We start from the raw sequence: 17,966 nt of genomic DNA, 5'->3' as shown, positions 1-17,966 counted from the left end.
CAAATGTTTAGGCATTCTCATGTTTATTTCCTTTGTTTTTATTGGTATGACACAAAAAAGTGGAGAAACAAAAAGCCAAATCTGACACATTCCACTCAAAATCCTAAAAATGGACTGGGCAAAATTATTACCACCATCTCAAAATTGTGAGAAATAATTTAATTCCTAGCTTGTGATGCTGCTATAATTTGTAATTAAACTCACCTGTATCAATTAACAGATCTGAATGTTCCTGTGTCCATTGTGCGCCACTTGTCAAGACATTTACATTTCATGGCACTGTAACTGATCTCCCTGGACATTAGAAAAATTTGACAAGAGAAAAACTTGACTAAAAAGATTGCAACAAAGGATTGTTGGAATGGTGGATAAAGAACCATGATCAACTTTCAGAAAAAAATATAAGCTTACCTTCAGGCACAGGGTACAACTGTGCCAGCTCATACTGTCAGCTCACAATCTGAATGGAAAGGGATGCTATGGTAGGAGACCCAGGAGGTCTGATGACACAGAAACATAAAAAAGCCAAATTGGAATTTGCCAAAACTTACCTGGGGAATCCAAAACCCTTTTGGGAGAATGTGCTGTGGACAGACAAGACAAAATGACAGCTTTTTTGGTAAAGCCCATCATTGTACTGTTTTCAGAAAAACAAAGGCCTTTTAAGAAAAGAATTAAGTCCCTACAGTCATACATGGTGGAGGTTCACTGATGTTTTGGGGTTGCTTTGCTGCTTCAGGCATTGAATGTTTTGAGCATGGCATTATGAAATCTGAAGACTACCAAAGAATTGAGGTGCAATGTAGAGCCCAGTGTCAAAAAGTTGGGTTTCTGTCAGAGGTCATGGGTCTTAGAGCAGGACAATGGCCCAAAGCACATGTTAAAAAGCACCCAGAAATGGTTTAAGACAAAGCACTGGAGAGTACTGAACTGGCCAGCAATGAGTGCAGATCTCAATCCCATAGAGCACCTTAGGAGAGCAGTTGGGAAAAAGAAACCTTCTAATCTGAGAAAACTGTAGCAGTTGGTGAAAGAAGAGTGGTCCAAAATTCCAGTAGAGAGGTGTAAGAAACTAATTAATGGTTACAGAAAGTGAGTGGTTTCAGTTACTTTTTCCCAAAGGGGTATGCTACCAAATATTAAATTGAAGGTGCCAATAATTTTGTCCAGTCCAATTTTGGGGTTTTGCGTGGAATGTTTCAGATTTATTTTTTATTTTTTCCACTATTTTTGCATAATACCAATACAAACAAAAGAAATAAACATGAGAATGTTTAAAAATATTTGTAATTGAAACAATTTACTAGGCAAAGTGGTGCATTATCTAAAAGAAATGCAGGGGTGCCAATATTTTTGGCCATGACTGTAGACATTTTTAGATTGTTTGGATGTTTTTATGTTTAGCCACTTCAAGTCTGGGCACTTTCACCCCCTTTGAATGGCAATTACTCAGGCATGCAACACTGTACCCAAATTTTTTTTTTATCATTTAGACAGATAAAGCTTTCTTTTGTTGGTATTTAATCACCAATTTGTTTTTTTCCCTACAAGGTAGGTATATTTACAATTACACCCCAAATTACATTCTGCTATGCCTCCTGGGTATGCATGAGACTTTTTCACAACCTAGATGCATAGAGGGGCCCAAAATCCAAGGAGCACCTTCAGGCATTCTAGGTTCATAAATTACACATCTAATTTCCTGACTACCTATCACATTTTTGAAGGCCCTGGAGCACCAGGACAATGGAATTACCCACAAAATGACCCAATCTTTAAAAGCAAAAACACCTAGGTATTTTTAAGAGGCATGCTTAGTGTTTCATTTTATTTCCACAAGTTTTTGGAAAATACAGGAAAGAAATTGAAAATGTATTTTTTTTACACAAAGTTGTCAATTATTAAGATATTTCTGACACACATCAACAGACGTCCTCAGGAGGCAACATGGACAAAACATTTTGGGTGTGGTCACTGCATGTGATGTCACTTTGGCTTCTGGGTCTGTGGAACACACTCAGGCTTCAAGGATAGCAGGTGTAAGCTTTTATCTCTTAGTGGTATATGTGGGTGCAATTGTTTTACATGTTTATTTTAATAAATATACTTTATGGTTTTTACGTGATAAGGCCCCTTCTTTGTGATTTGTATATCCTTACATGGTCTTGACATTTATGGGAGGAATCAACTGAAGCGACAAATATGGATGTGAAGATTTCTCTGCTGGCTTGAAAATACTCACCCTAAAGCTCTGAAAGACCTTTCTTTTACTAGAAGGTCATTTGTATCTGGAGAGTTATCCCAACCACTGGGGTGTGAGCACTGGAGCACTTTTTTTGTTACTGGCTAACGCACTGTGGCACTCTGTGGAATAGGAATTCACAGAAGATAAAAGAAAAGAACTCACATTCCTAAGAACACTTTTATTGGCACAATTCTTGGTTTCCAAGTTCATTGTCTGTTATAGAGACTCAATTGAAATTATATGCACATTTTTTTAGCACAGAGATTTGATTGTTTTTGATATTACCCCCCATTTATATTTGTCTTATGATATATATATATATTTGTTTTATTATAGATTTAAGTGCTGTCACTTTAAAAATGTCATGTTGGGATGTTTTACACTATGATTACTTATACAGTGATGACTGTATAAGAAATGTGTCTTTAACTGTGTTTGGCATTCATTCATGATGCCATTGTTTACTATTGTGATTGCTGTGACTGGCCACAACTATCACATGGTACAGGTGCTGTGTTTTGCTCTGTACCATATGACCAATGTGACCAATCACAGAGGTCAGAGTAGTAAGCAATGGCTTCATGAATGACAGCCATTGTTTGCTATTGGATTGGTCACAGTGATCACATGGTACCAGGGCCAATCACAGAGGCCTGGTACCCTGACTGGTGATCCACTGTGTCCAGTTGACACAGCAGTCACAGACCATGCTGCTGCATGCTCCTGAAAGCATGCACAAGCAGGAGATGCAGGAAGACATACAGTTACGTCCATCAGTTCCCATTTGGTCAATTTATACAGTATATTGGTCAGATGAAAGGTGGTTGATATTCTCTTACACCACTCATAGATAAGGAAATATTGTATTTATATATTTTTTTCATTTGTATTGTAGCCATGATGAAGGGAAAGTATGTGGACTCCCAAAATGCATTGAATGTCTTTTACTTTATTGTTATTATTTGTGAAAAAACTAAAGGAATTTTTGAACTTTCAATAAAATTGTTTGGCTTTCTTTTGTTTCACTTACATGTGGGTTTCCCTACCACACTGTGGCTGCTCTGGGTAAGAATGGGGCCTCATTTGAGAGTGAGGGCCCTGGGTAATTGCCCAGTTTGCCTCCACCCAACTCTGGCCCTGACACTTGCACTACCAATAAGTTAATGGCTAGCTGTTCTGAAAATGCAATAATTTGAACCGGTGCCTCTCAGCCAGAGTACCGTATAGGTTCCCCCGGGGAAGCAGGAAGTTCAGTTTGACTTGGGTCAGGGTCATCATTTGCCATGTGTCCTGACCCTTCTCCGATTGCTTGCTGGTACTGGTTAACCATTAGCCGCCCAGCCAATAGCTGTTTGGCAGCCAGAAAAATGCATTAGATTTCCGGTTGGACGCCATATGGCGTACTTCCGGGCATGCGCAGTTTGTGCGCTTGCACAGCCACGCAGTGACGTGATCTGTCACCGGCCATGTACCTCGGACAATGCCGATGAGAGATCTGAGTACCGCCCCTGTTGCCGGTACCATGTGACCTGCTGTGACCAATCACAGCCGGTCACATGACAGTTGTATACAATGGATGGCTTCATTCATGCCATCCATTGTATACTAGTGTCTAGCTGTGAATGGTCACAGCGATCACATGCACACGTCATGTGATTAGCTGTGGCCAAATCACAGCTAAGCACAAAAAAAAAACCCTGAATGAATCGATGTCATTCAGGTAAATGCTTGCTTATAGCAAAGTAATTCTTTGCTATAAGCAAATTGTGTAAAAAAAAAAAAAATACTGATCACTTCCCCAAAGTAGTACAATGTTACTATGGTAACATTGTACTACTTTGGTCATAGTGAAATATAAAAAAAAAATCTTAAAAAAAAGAAAGAAATTTAATAAAAAATTGAAAATAATAATAATAAAAAAAAATATATATATATATATTTTTTTTTCATACTGCCACCAGTCAGTGTCTCTGATCACCGCCACGCCAGTTATATGATGATGCTGTACTGCACTGGTGACAGTATATTAAAAAAAATTGTGAAAATAATTTTTTTTTAATTTTTTCATTTTCCGAAAAATTTTGACAAAAAAAATACAACTTCAAAAAACTCGCCATGCCTCTTATAAAGTACGTCGGACTGTCTACTTTGCAAAAAGGGGTCATTTAGGGGATATCTGTACTATTCTGACATTCTTGGACCTCAAGAAATTAGATTGGCTGTCAGTACTTCAGGATTGATCAATATTCAGATCTATACCATAGTTTGTGAACTCTATAACTTTCCTACAAACTAAAAAATACATCCTAATTTGGGTTATTTTCACCAAAGACATGTAGCAGAATACATCTTGGCCTAAATTTATGAAGAACAATTATTTATTTGCAAACTTTTATAACAGAAACAAAGAAAAACGTGTTTTTTTTTTTCAAACATTTCAGTCTTTTTTTGATAATTTAGCAAGCAATAAAAACCCCGGCTGTGATTAAATACCACCAAAAGAAAGCTCTAGTTGTGAAAAGAAAATGATAAAATTTTAGTTTGGGTACAATGTTGTATGACCGCGCAATTGTCATTCAAAGTGTGAGAGCGCTGAAACCTGAAAAATGGCCTGGGCAGGAAGGGGTAAAAGTGCCCGGTATGGAAATGGTTAAAAAGCAAAACAAATCATGACAGAGCACGGCCCTGTCTCCTACTGTATTGAATTTTATTACAATTGTACTGTCTGCCATCACATTGTAAAGCACTACGCAAACTGTTGGTGCTATATAAATCCTATATAATAATAGTGATAATAATGACAGTGGCCCAAGGCTTGCAATTGCATTTCCACCCTGACAATTCCTCTTTAAACCCCTTAGTGATCCATCCTACCAGACAGGTGTGTTATACAGGCTCTTTAAATTTACAGCTATAGATATAACAGGTCTTTCTTGTGCTTTGTGCGCTTGGTCACTTTATGGAAGAATGATTTTTCCCTGTTGATGCTACTACAAGGTGTGCATGTGAATCCATACTGTTAGATATCACTTCCATCACTGCAGCCAATAAAACATCAGTCTCGCTGTCAATGACTGATTACTGGCACAATGAGTGCTGTCACTCTGATCGGCGGAACACGTGTTCGCTGTTTCTTTTTAATAACCTGCTTATTCACACAAGGTCCCTAACGGCAGCAATGAGTTGATTGTAGATTAAACCACTTTCTCTGGTGCATGTACCTTGGGACTGATGCTTTATTGGCAGCCTTATAAATTACCTTTGTGACCTGGCAACGCAAACTGCACAGCGAATAGAGATGAGTGGATTGATTCTCAGACAGATTGGGTGAATCTCACTCTTCCGTGCAAATCATTGTTTTCTGGGTATCATAATTATGAGCGTACACTGATCCACTGATAATAGTCATGTAGTTCATAAGTCCCAAATGTCTGGATTCAAGAACCGAGTGATTTGTTTTGCCATCGAAAGAGCTGCCTGCACACATATCCATGAGACGTGGAACATCATGATTCGCTGGAAAGGATCACATTGGTTTGATCTGCCCACAATGCCCAGTTTATCTTTCAAATTACTTATCTCTAGCAGCACCTCTCGTGTCCCAGAAGACTACAGAACCTTTCAGAATGTGCAGTACTGCTGGCGCATGCGCACTGGGAATTTTGCTGTGAAGCTGCAAGCTGTTACAGCTGGGTGCCCACAGTTAAGATGTCGGCATCGAGGAAAGAAGACAGCAGGTGAAACTAGACGGAGTGAGCACACCACTGGATTGTGGGACGAGTAAGTGGCTGTTTTTTTTTAAAGTCAGCAGCTCCAGTTTTTGTAGCTGCTGACTTTTAATTTTTTCACAGGAGACTGATTCACCGCTTGAATCCAGCAATGAGACAGCCCAATCCAGCAAAGAGACATCCCCATATAGCAAAGGGATGGCCATATCCAGCAAAGAGACATCCCCATATAGTCAGCAAACAGATAGTCCAATCCAGCAAAGAAACAGCCCCACATGTTCAGCAAGGAGATGGCCCAATCCAGCAAAGCAAAGAGACAGCCCAATCCATTAAAGAGATGACCTAATCAAACAAAGAGACAGCCCAATCTAGCAAATAGACATCCTCATATAGCAAAGAGACATCTCAATCCAGCAAAGAGACATCCCTATATATTCAGCAAAGAGACATCCCAATCCAGCAAAGAGATGACCCAATCCAGCAAAGAGACATCCCTATAATCCTCATATAGGAAAGAGATGGCCCAATTCAGCAAAGAGATGGCTGAATCCAGCAAATAGATGGCCCCATATAGCAAAGAGAGGGCCCAATCCAGCAAATAGACATCCCCTCATAGCAAAGAGAGGGCCAAATCCAGCAGAGACATCTCCATATAGCAAAGAGAGGGCCCAATAAATTCCTCCATGAACTCAGCAAAGAGACTGGGAGCTAACTGACTGACCTGGGGGGGGGGGGTGATTGTACTGGGAGTCCCCCAGTACATTCTCCCCCTTCCCAAATCAGCTAGCTCCCAGTATACTATCTTCCTGAGGCCAGCCTGTGTAAATTTGCATATCATCTCCATTTACTTATAGAAATCAGCAGCATACATTACAGTTTCCTTCCTCCTGGGCTCCTGCTGAAAACATTGATTTGTCCCCAGTGAGGCCAAACCAGCCCACAAACAGCTGCTTGCTACACGATGCCCAGATGGTAGAAGAGCTGTGTGTGACACAGTCATACAGGATGCTGTGACAGGAGTCAGGCAGGGCAATGACACCTGCAGCTGCAACTAACAATATCCATCCATGAGTGCAGTGGGGCCCATCCCTCTCGGGGCCCATAGCACCCATGGATGCTACACCACTGCCTGGGCCCCATGGGCTGTCACCCCCTGGTGATGGCCCTGTGGATGATTAACCAATTATACCAAGCAGGTGCTAATGATCATCAATTTCATATATAGGTGGAAACACAGTCATTAACTGAAACAGAAAAAGCTGTGCAGGAGACTTAAAACTGGGTGAGTAACAGTCAAACTCTGCTACTAAGGTGAGGTTATAAAAGACAGTTTCATGTCACAGGTCATACAAAACTGAGCAAATCAACAAGACACAAGGTAGTTATACTGCATCAGCAAGGTCTTTCCTAGGCAAATATTTTGAAGCAGACTGGGGTTTCAAGATGTGCTGTTCAAGCTCTTTTGAAGAAGTTCCACGAAAAAGGAAATGTTGAGGATGGTAGATGCAGTGGCTGTTGAAGGAAACAATCAAGCAGATAAAAGACACATTATGATTACTTCCCTTCCTGCTTGCACCAGGCCATGGGGCTCTTGGGAGGTTTACTGACTTAGGGTGCTGTGATGTTTTCACAGAATTATGCACAGCACCTGCTGGCTCCTCCCACCATCTATGATCTACCTGCATTGCTCAAAGAACCACAGAGACCCAGTGATGATATCTCTGGATGTAAAATAGGGTATATCATGAAAACAGAGTGGTTTTGTATAAACATTAGGGAGAGAGGGAGGTATCAGGGAGAGCAAAATATAAGCAGGTTAAACTTTGTCTTTAAATTTGCAATCAAGTGATAAACAAAGTCTTGTTTTATTAAAATTCCCCCACATGATAGGTCAAGGTGAATATGGCTCCTTTTTGCTAAGCGAGCATTTTCTGTTTCTTTAATAAATCAACCATACGGTTTGTACAATAGCTCTGCAGATAATTCAGAAAGCATGCTGCCTACAATAACACGTTCTGGTTTTTATTTTATGAAAAATAATTGTGTGAGGCGAGGTACGGAGCCCGAACAATGAGGCTCCAACCATCGCTTGTGCCTAGAACAGCTTGATGTTTAGAGCCCTGCTGCCCATTTTGTGCTGCACAAATCTCAGGTCTGATTGCCATAGGTTACTGCATATCATTATTCCTTACAACATGTTATTAGGTAAAGGCCACTTTATTGTCAGAACACATTAGGGTAACGTTCAGCCAAATGCAGCTCCTCTAAAAATACATTCAAATATGTTATTGTTGTCCTCTGCAAACCAGCTAGATGACTACTTTTATTTTTCCAGTAAAAGAGCAGAATCTGAGTTTTGTACTACATTCACCTTTCTCCTTTTAAATTTTATAGCACCATTCTTTTTTCTTTGTATTACTGGTTTTCTACGGGTTCATAAATTAGCCCTAATATCACATCTGAAGGTGCTTTGTCTTCTGACCTGAACTTATTTAACCACTTCAAGTCCGGACACTTTCACCCCCTTCCTGTCCAGGCCAATTTTCAGCTTTCAGTGCTATCACACTTTGAATGACAATTGCGCGGTCATGCAACACTGTACCCATATGAATTTTTTTTTGAAAACGTTCAAACATATTTTTAAAAAAGTGTTTTTCTTATAAAATTTTGCAAATAAATAATCTTTCTTCATAAATCTTGGCCAAAATGTATTCTGCTAACTTTTTAGTAAAAAAAAATAAACCCAAAATTATAATTTTTCAAAAAAACGTTTTTTTTTTAAATTTACTTTTTTCAATATTATTATGCTTTTTTAACATAGTGGCACTGTACAATTTGTGGGGGGTGATGAAGAATGAAGATTTTTTTTTTTTTTTTTTTTTTTAACAGCCATAAAGGCTGTAAAAACAATCATTTCTCCTTCTCTCTGACTGCATTCTTGCAGCCATTGAGAAATACTGTGAGAGCTGTGATTGGTTACAGCTTGTCACATGGTACAAGGCTGTTGTGAATAGCTTTGTTCCATGTGACCTCTGTGATCATTCACAGATTTCACTAGTAGTAAGCAATGATGTCAGGAAGTGACATCTTGCTTACTACTATTCATGTGATCACTGATTGGCCAATCAGTAATCACATGATTGGGGACCTCACACAGAGGTCCTGTATAGCGATCGGTGTTTCGCTGTGTCCTGAAGACACAGCGGGCACCGGATCGTGGTGCGCGCACTCCCAGGGCACAGGCAGGGAATGCGGGAGGACGTTTATAAACAGCCACCTGCTCCTGCACTGCTCCCATCTGGCTGTTGTACATGGGCCAGACAGGAAGTGGTTAAACTGGGACTTCACTCAAAAAGTACTGCTGGTGCAGTCTGTAAATGAGTTACAGGTTTTTTTATGGAGGGGGAGAGCAAGTACTGATTATCATCTGTACCGACTCCAGTTTCCACAATCCTCACCTGGATTAGGATGATGGCGCTTGCCCCCAGAGCTGCTAATAAAGCAGTACAGCCAGCCCACATGCACATGGCCCAGGCCCCATCAGTTCAACAAGAGGGCCCAGGCACCTGGCAAGCAGGAGGGCCAGCTGTATTATCACTGAAACTGATCCCCTATGGATCCAGGGGGATCAGATCAAGATCCTCCAGATCTTGTGTGCATTCATAACCAGGGAAACTCGGGCACTGCCGAGGGCCCGGGGTCAGTAGGGAGCCCCATGAGATGCCCCTGGTAACTTTTTCATAGGCTTTTTTGAGTTTTGGGCAAGGACACAGGGGCCCCATGATCCCCTATTGCCCGGGGGCCCCATGAGTTGTCAGTTCCCCCCTGTTCATAACTGAAGCATAGTAAACGGTTTTTAGAATGGGGACAGGGAGGGGGTGGTGGTGAAGATTTTTAAATCCGTGATCTCATTTCTTTATTGTCTCTGTATCAGTTAACTAGTACTTCTTGGTCACTGCCTCCTCCGCAGTCACCTACTGACTGGACAGTGAAGAGCATTATTAGAATTACATATTACACACCTGCAATCTGCGAGTTCCCAGTGCATGCAACGCAATAGAGTCCACTCAATGTGGTATTCAGTCCAGTTCTCTGTGCTTCTCTTCCCACAGAAACAGTCGGGCACCCAGCTCTCACCCTGCTGATACAATAGGGCTGTAATGTACTAGCTCCCTGTGATGGCAAGGATTACATGAAGCAAATATAGAGACAGATTTAGACACCTTTGCTAGCTTTTTAAAAAACTAGAGATTAGAGAGTGAATATGTAGTTGGGTTATATAAATTAAGACAATTTAATTGCAGGAATGGTGAGTATAAAAAAATGTTTTCTTATCTATTCACGAGCGGCTATTGTAACCTTCAAAGTAGTCCCCTTGCGAAGCGGCACACTTTTCTAGACACCTCCCCCACTGCATTCCTGGAATTCAATTTCCAGAACGCTGTGCAACATCTTTGTCACAGTGTGCTGGATGCCTGGATGGTCATCACTAGAGATGAGCGAATCGAAGTATCCGAAGTGGAATTCGAGTCGAATATCGGAAAAATTTCGATTCGTGCCGAATCCGAAAAACAGCCTAATTCGGACGCGCGAATCGAAATTTTTCCGAAAATGGCGGCTGACATGTGCGGCGACGGAGCGGGGATGTCGGGGAAGGCGCGCAGACAAGGCGCGCAGACAAGGCCCCATAATGCATTCCTCAACGACATGTGATCGCATCAGCCAATCAGCAGCCAGCCAGCCAGCACTGTGTAATGGTCGAGGTATATATAGCGGCCATTTTGGAAATCTTCATTTGCCTGCAGTCATTGAACAGAGGCAGACCGCTCTGTACTAGGGACAGGGACAGAGTTAGGGCCACAGAAACGAGAATTGGGGACAGAGAGAAGTTACTTAGGGACAGAGAACCATTACTCAGGGACACAGTCTTGTTAATGAGGGCCACAGAATCGTTATTTAGGGACAAAGAAACGCTAGTTAGGGCCACAGAATTCATACTCAGGGACAGACAGAATTTTCACTCAGTGCCAGAGAATTGTTACTTAGGGCCACAGAAACGTTATTAGGGCCACAGAATTTTTACTCAGGGACAGACAGAATTGTTACTGAGTGCCAGAGAATTGTTACTCAGGGACAGACAGAATTGTTACTGAGTGCCAGAGAATTCTTACTCAGGGCCACAGAATTCATTCTCAGGGACAGACAGAATTGTTACTCAGGGACAGACAGAATTGTTACTGAGTGCCAGAGAATTGTTACTCAGGGACAGACAGAATTGTTACTGAGTGCCAGAGAATTGTTACTCAGGGACAGACAGAATTGTTACTGAGTGCCAGAGAATTGTTACTCAGGGACAGACAGAATTGTTACTGAGTGCCAGAGAATTGTTACTCGCACAGACACAAAATTGTTATTGCACAGACACAGAATTGTTACTCGCACAGACAGAATTGTTACTCAGGGCCACAGAATTCATACTCAGGGACAGACAGAATTGTTACTGAGTGCCAGAGAATTGTTACTCAGGGACAGACAGAATTGTTACTGAGTGCCAGAGAATTGTTACTCAGGGACAGACAGAATTGTTACTGAGTGCCAGAGAATTGTTACTCAGGGCCACAGAATTCATTCTCAGGGACAGACAGAATTGTTACTCAGGGACAGACAGAATTGTTACTGAGTGCCAGAGAATTGTTACTCAGGGACAGACAGAATTGTTACTGAGTGCCAGAGAATTGTTACTCAGGGACAGACAGAATTGTTACTGAGTGCCAGAGAATTGTTACTCGCACAGACACAAAATTGTTACTTGCACAGACACAGAATTGTTACTCGCACAGACACAAAATTGTTATTGCACAGACACAGAATTGTTACTCGCACAGACAGAATTGTTACTCAGGGCCACAGAATTCATACTCAGGGACAGACAGAATTGTTACTGAGTGCCAGAGAATTGTTACTCAGGGACAGACAGAATTGTTACTGAGTGCCAGAGAATTGTTACTCAGGGACAGACAGAATTGTTACTGAGTGCCAGAGAATTGTTACTCAGGGACAGACAGAATTGTTACTGAGTGCCAGAGAATTGTTACTCGCACAGACACAAAATTGTTACTTGCACAGACACAGAATTGTTACTCGCACAGACACAGAATTGTTACTCAGGGCCACAGAATTCATACTCAGGGACAGACAGAATTGTTACTGAGTGCCAGAGAATTGTTACTCAGGGACAGACAGAATTGTTACTGAGTGCCAGAGAATTGTTACTCAGGGACAGACAGAATTGTTACTGAGTGCCAGAGAATTGTTACTCGCACAGACACAAAATTGTTACTTGCACAGACACAGAATTGTTACTCGCACAGACACAAAATTGTTATTGCACAGACACAGAATTGTTACTCGCACAGACAGAATTGTTACTCAGGGCCACAGAATTCATACTCAGGGACAGACAGAATTGTTACTGAGTGCCAGAGAATTGTTACTCAGGGACAGACAGAATTGTTACTGAGTGCCAGAGAATTGTTACTCAGGGACAGACAGAATTGTTACTGAGTGCCAGAGAATTGTTACTCAGGGACAGACAGAATTGTTACTGAGTGCCAGAGAATTGTTACTTGCACAGACACAAAATTGTTACTTGCACAGACACAGAATTGTTACTCGCACAGACACAGAATTGTTACTCAGGGCCACAGAATTCATACTCAGGGACAGACAGAATTGTTACTGAGTGCCAGAGAATTGTTACTCAGGGACAGACAGAATTGTTACTGAGTGCCAGAGAATTGTTACTCAGGGACAGACAGAATTGTTACTGAGTGCCAGAGAATTGTTACTCGCACAGACACAAAATTGTTACTTGCACAGACACAGAATTGTTACTCGCACAGACACAGAATTATTACTCAGGGCCACAGAATTCATACTCAGGGACAGACAGAATTGTTACTGAGTGCCAGAGAATTGTTACTCAGGGACAGACAGAATTGTTACTGAGTGCCAGAGAATTGTTACTCAGGGACAGACAGAATTGTTACTGAGTGCCAGAGAATTGTTACTCGCACAGACACAAAATTGTTACTTGCACAGACACAGAATTGTTACTCGCACAGACACAGAATTGTTACTGAGTGCCAGAGAATTGTTACTCAGGGACAGACAGAATTGTTACTGAGTGCCAGAGAATTGTTACTCAGGGACAGACAGAATTGTTACTGAGTGCCAGAGAATTGTTACTCAGGGACAGACAGAATTGTTACTGAGTGCCAGAGAATTGTTACTCGCACAGACACAAAATTGTTACTTGCACAGACACAGAATTGTTACTCGCACAGACACAGAATTGTTACTCAGGGCCACAGAATTCATACTCAGGGACAGACAGAATTGTTACTGAGTGCCAGAGAATTGTTACTCAGGGACAGACAGAATTGTTACTGAGTGCCAGAGAATTGTTACTCAGGGACAGACAGAATTGTTACTGAGTGCCAGAGAATTGTTACTCGCACAGACACAAAATTGTTACTTGCACAGACACAGAATTGTTACTCGCACAGACACAGAATTGTTACTCAGGGCCACAGAATTCATACTCAGGGACAGACAGAATTGTTACTGAGTGCCAGAGAATTGTTACTTAGGGACAGACAGAATTGTTACTGAGTGCCAGAGAATTGTTACTCAGGGACAGACAGAATTGTTACTGAGTGCCAGAGAATTGTTACTCGCACAGACACAAAATTGTTACTTGCACAGACACAGAATTGTTACTCGCACAGACACAGAATTGTTACTCAGGGCCACAGAATTCATACTCAGGGACAGACAGAATTGTTACTGAGTGCCAGAGAATTGTTACTCAGGGACAGACAGAATTGTTACTGAGTGCCAGAGAATTGTTACTCAGGGACAGACAGAATTGTTACTGAGTGCCAGAGAATTGTTACTCGCACAGACACAAAATTGTTACTTGCACAGACACAGAATTGTTACTCGCACAGACACAGAATTGTTACTCGCACAGACACAGAATTGTTACTCAGGGCCACAGAATTCATACTCAGGGACAGACAGAATTGTTACTGAGTGCCAGAGAATTGTTACTCAGGGACACCTAATCGTTGAATTAAATAGTATGTCAGACAACATGCAGAGGAGTGGCAGAGGAGGCAATGTTTTAGGAGCGAGCAGACGTGGCAGCAGAGGAAGGGGTCGAGGCAGCAGTATTCGCAGCCAGAGGCCAGTGCTCCCGGTGTCATCCAGCGGTCGTGTCTCCACCGACAACCCTGCCGTCATTGATTGGTTGGCTCGGTCGTCTTCCTCTTCCCAGGTCACCTCTGACACCTACAGCCAACGGTCGGTGGGTACGTCAGACACAACCGTTAGTTGGCATGGCCCGGGAGCAAGCCCACTGAAATCACGTGTCCTCTACCTGCCCCTGTCCTTTGCTGTTCCCTCACCAAGCGAAGTATCGCATGCTGTGGGCTCAGCCCCACTGTACAGTGAGGAAGAGCTAACAGAGGGCGGTCAGGAACGGGGGGAGACATCGGCCTTTTCAGCAGCCAAGCGAACAAGTACTGGCGAGGAGAGTGGCTCGGTAGCCGGTCTAGAGACAGGTCTGTCTCCTGACCCAGACGCAGCCGAGGGGGCTAGTAGTGAGGCGGAGACCCTACTTGATGATGAGGAGGTTGATCGCACTTGGCAGCCTCGTCGTCATCAGGCAATTTCTTCCGCATCATCAGGAGAAGAGGGTGGCAGCTTGGCAGCGAGCAAAACAGTCGGTGGGTTGCCCAGGAGACAGCAGCAGGGTCGCATCAGTGTCAGTGGAGCCAAACGTCCACGGAGTAGAGCACCAGCTCCACTGCAGCCTACCACCACGGCCAGTAGTGGTGCCGGTGCGCACGGAGGAAGTAGCAGTCAGCCAGTGAAGAGTAGCGGGGGCAAAGTTTCCTACTCGGTGGTGTGGCAATTTTTCCTCAAGCCGCCCGAGGAAGTAAACGTAGCCGTATGTCGACTATGTGGCCAGAAATGCAAGCGTGGCCAGGGGGCCCATGTTGGGACTACAGCGTTGCGTCAGCATATGCAGCGTCACCATTCGGTGGCCTGGGAAAACCGTGATAAACATACGGCGGTTCTGCCTGCCCCAGCCCCCGCTCCATCACCCGCTCCGTTACTTGCTCCGTCACCCGACGTCGTCAATCGCCCTCTATCAGCCAGTCAAGGCTCCAACACCTCTGCTGAGGGGAGTTGTCGCTCGTTGGCATCTTCCGCTCGTTCAGATGCTCCTTCTCCTGCTACTCCTCTTCTCGGATTCCGTCAACAGTCTTTCTTGGAATCCGTATCCAAGAGACAACAGTTTGCGAGCACGCACCCGACGGTGCAAAAGCTGAACGTCCTCCTGTCCAAGTTGCTGGTGCTGCAGTCCCTCCCTTTCCAACTGGTGGACTCAGCACCTTTCCGAGAAATGATGGCTTGTGCCGCGCCGCGGTGGAGAGTGCCAAGCCGTCATTTCTTTGCCCAAAAGGCAGTGCCAGCCCTGCATTCACATGTAGAAGAGATGGTGGGCCAGTCTTTGAGCATGTCGGTCTCTGCCAAAGTGCACGGCAGCGCCGACGTGTGGAGCTGTAACTACGGTCAGGGACAGTACATGTCATTTACGGCCCACTGGGTGAACGTGGTGCCGGCACAGCCGCACCAGCAACTTGGACAGGTCACGACGCTTTTGCCTCCACGTTTGCACGTCCTTGGTCCAGCAAGCATGTCCGCCTCTACCACCTCTTTTTCCGCCGTGTCCTCAGCCGCCACCCCCGTGCCAAGTCCCATTACCCGACCGGCATATCACATGTGCAGGGCGCAACGGTGTCACGCTGTGCTGCACCTGGTATGCCTTGGCGAACGTAGTCACACAGGGGAGGAACTGCTGAGTGTAATGAACAGAGAAATCGACAGATGGCTGTCTCCGCGCAAACTAAAAATCGGAACCATGTTGACTGACAACGGAAAGAACATGGTGTCTGCTCTGCGTCAAGGAAGGTTGTGCCATGCGCCATGCATGGCTCACGTGTTCAATCTGGTTGTCAAGCGGTTCCTAAAATCCACCATCCCACTGCAAGACATCCTTAAAATGTCACGTAAACTGTGCATGCATTTCAGCCATTCCTACACCGCAAAGAACACCCTCATTGAGCTGCAGCGGCAGAACGGAATTCCACAGCATCGCCTGATCTGCGACGTTGCAACAAGGTGGAATTCAACCCTACACATGTTAGACCGCCTTTACGAGCAGCGAAAGGCCATCACCGATTTCCTGATGTTACAAGCGGATAAAGGTACTCCCCTGTGTAACTTAGATGTCAGCCATTGGCAGCTCATGCGTGACACCTGCCGCTTGCTCAGGCCCTTTGAGGAGGCCACGCTATTCGTGAGTCGGCAGGACTATGGGATGAACGACGTCATTCCTCTGTTGCACGTCCTGGAACAAATGCTGTTAACAATGGCTGGTCAGGGTGCGGTAGACGTGGCGCACAGATCTCAACGCCACATGACCCCTGTGGGGGCAGGACAGGAAGAAGAGGAGGAGGTAGAGGAGGACATTTGTGCTCAGGAATTATTGAGTGAAATGGGTGGTTTTTCCACTCAGCGGACAGGAGTGGAGGAGCAGGAGCATCTGGTAGAGGAGGAGGAGGAGGAGACAGAGGACCCAGACGCACCGTGGCAGTATGCTGTGGAGATGGAGGCAGGGAGTCCCTCGCATTCCTTGGCACAAATGGCCCATAGCATGCTCGGTTGCTTGCGTAGCGACAGCCGAATAATAACCATCAGACAGAGGGATGACTTTTGGCTGTCCACCTTGTTGGACCCTCGCTACCGGTCCAAAATGGTGGCCTTTTTCACACCTGCTGAGAGGGAGGCCAAAATTACGTACTATAAAAACCACCTATGTAGTCAGTTGGTCTCTGCCTTTGTGCGCCAACGTCCATCCTCAGACACTGTGGGCCCTGTGCGCTCGCGTTCCGCTGGCATGGCAGCAGGGGAGGGGTGGGGTGGTAGGAGCAGTGGCAGCTCCACCAGCAGCGGCTGCCTCAGTCTGCAGTCGATGATGAGTAGCTTTCTTCACCAGCGCAGTGAGGAAACTACTAACCAGCCGCAGCAGCAGCAGCAGCATCAGGTGGACCTGGAGCAGGAGCTCAAACAACAGGCTTGGGCCTACTTGGACAGCACCCTGCCAACCGAGGTAGACAATCCCCTTGACTACTGGGCAACGAAACTTGACCTTTGGCCCCAACTAGCTGAATTTGCCCTTGAAAGGCTGTCATGCCCGGCCAGTAGCGTGGCATCGGAGCGCGTGTTTAGTGCGGCAGGAGGTATTGTAACTCCGCGGAGGACACGACTGTCCACCCAAAGTGTGGAGAGACTCACGTTTGTGAAAATGAATCAGGCGTGGATTAGTCTGGATTTCAAACCACCAGTTCCTGACACAACTGACTAAATCCGCCATGAATCATGCCTCAAACATGTGCCACTTTCAGGTCTCCTCACACTGCTGGTGTGTTTAATTTTTTGACATAGGGTGCTGGCAGATTACGGGCCTCCTATAGCTGCTGCCAGGCCCCTAATCTGCCATAGGCCCCTATATACCGCCTCCTCATGCTGCTGCTAGGTCCAGAGTCTCTCATGGGTCCCTGTACGGCCTCCCATTGCTGCTGTCTCCATCGCCACACTCTGCTGCCATGTGCCACTTTCAGGTCTCTTCACACTGCTGGTGTGTTTAATTTTTTGACATAGGGTGCAGGCAGATTACGGGCCTCACATAGCTGCTGCCAGGCCCCTAATCTGCCATGGGCCCCTATATACCGCCTCCTCATGCTGCTGCCAAGTCCAGAGTCTCTCATGGGTCCCTGTACGGCCTCCCATTGCTGCTGTCTCCATCGCCACACTCTGCTGCCATGTGCCACTTTCAGGTCTCTTCACACTGCTGGTGT

The sequence above is a fragment of the Staurois parvus genome, unplaced genomic scaffold (genome assembly GCF_062004578.1).
Source record: "Staurois parvus isolate SC_StPar_1 unplaced genomic scaffold, SC_StPar_1.0 ptg000166l, whole genome shotgun sequence".
Classification (NCBI taxonomy): Eukaryota; Metazoa; Chordata; class Amphibia; order Anura; family Ranidae; genus Staurois; species Staurois parvus.
Note: the sequence above shows the minus strand (reverse complement) of the source record.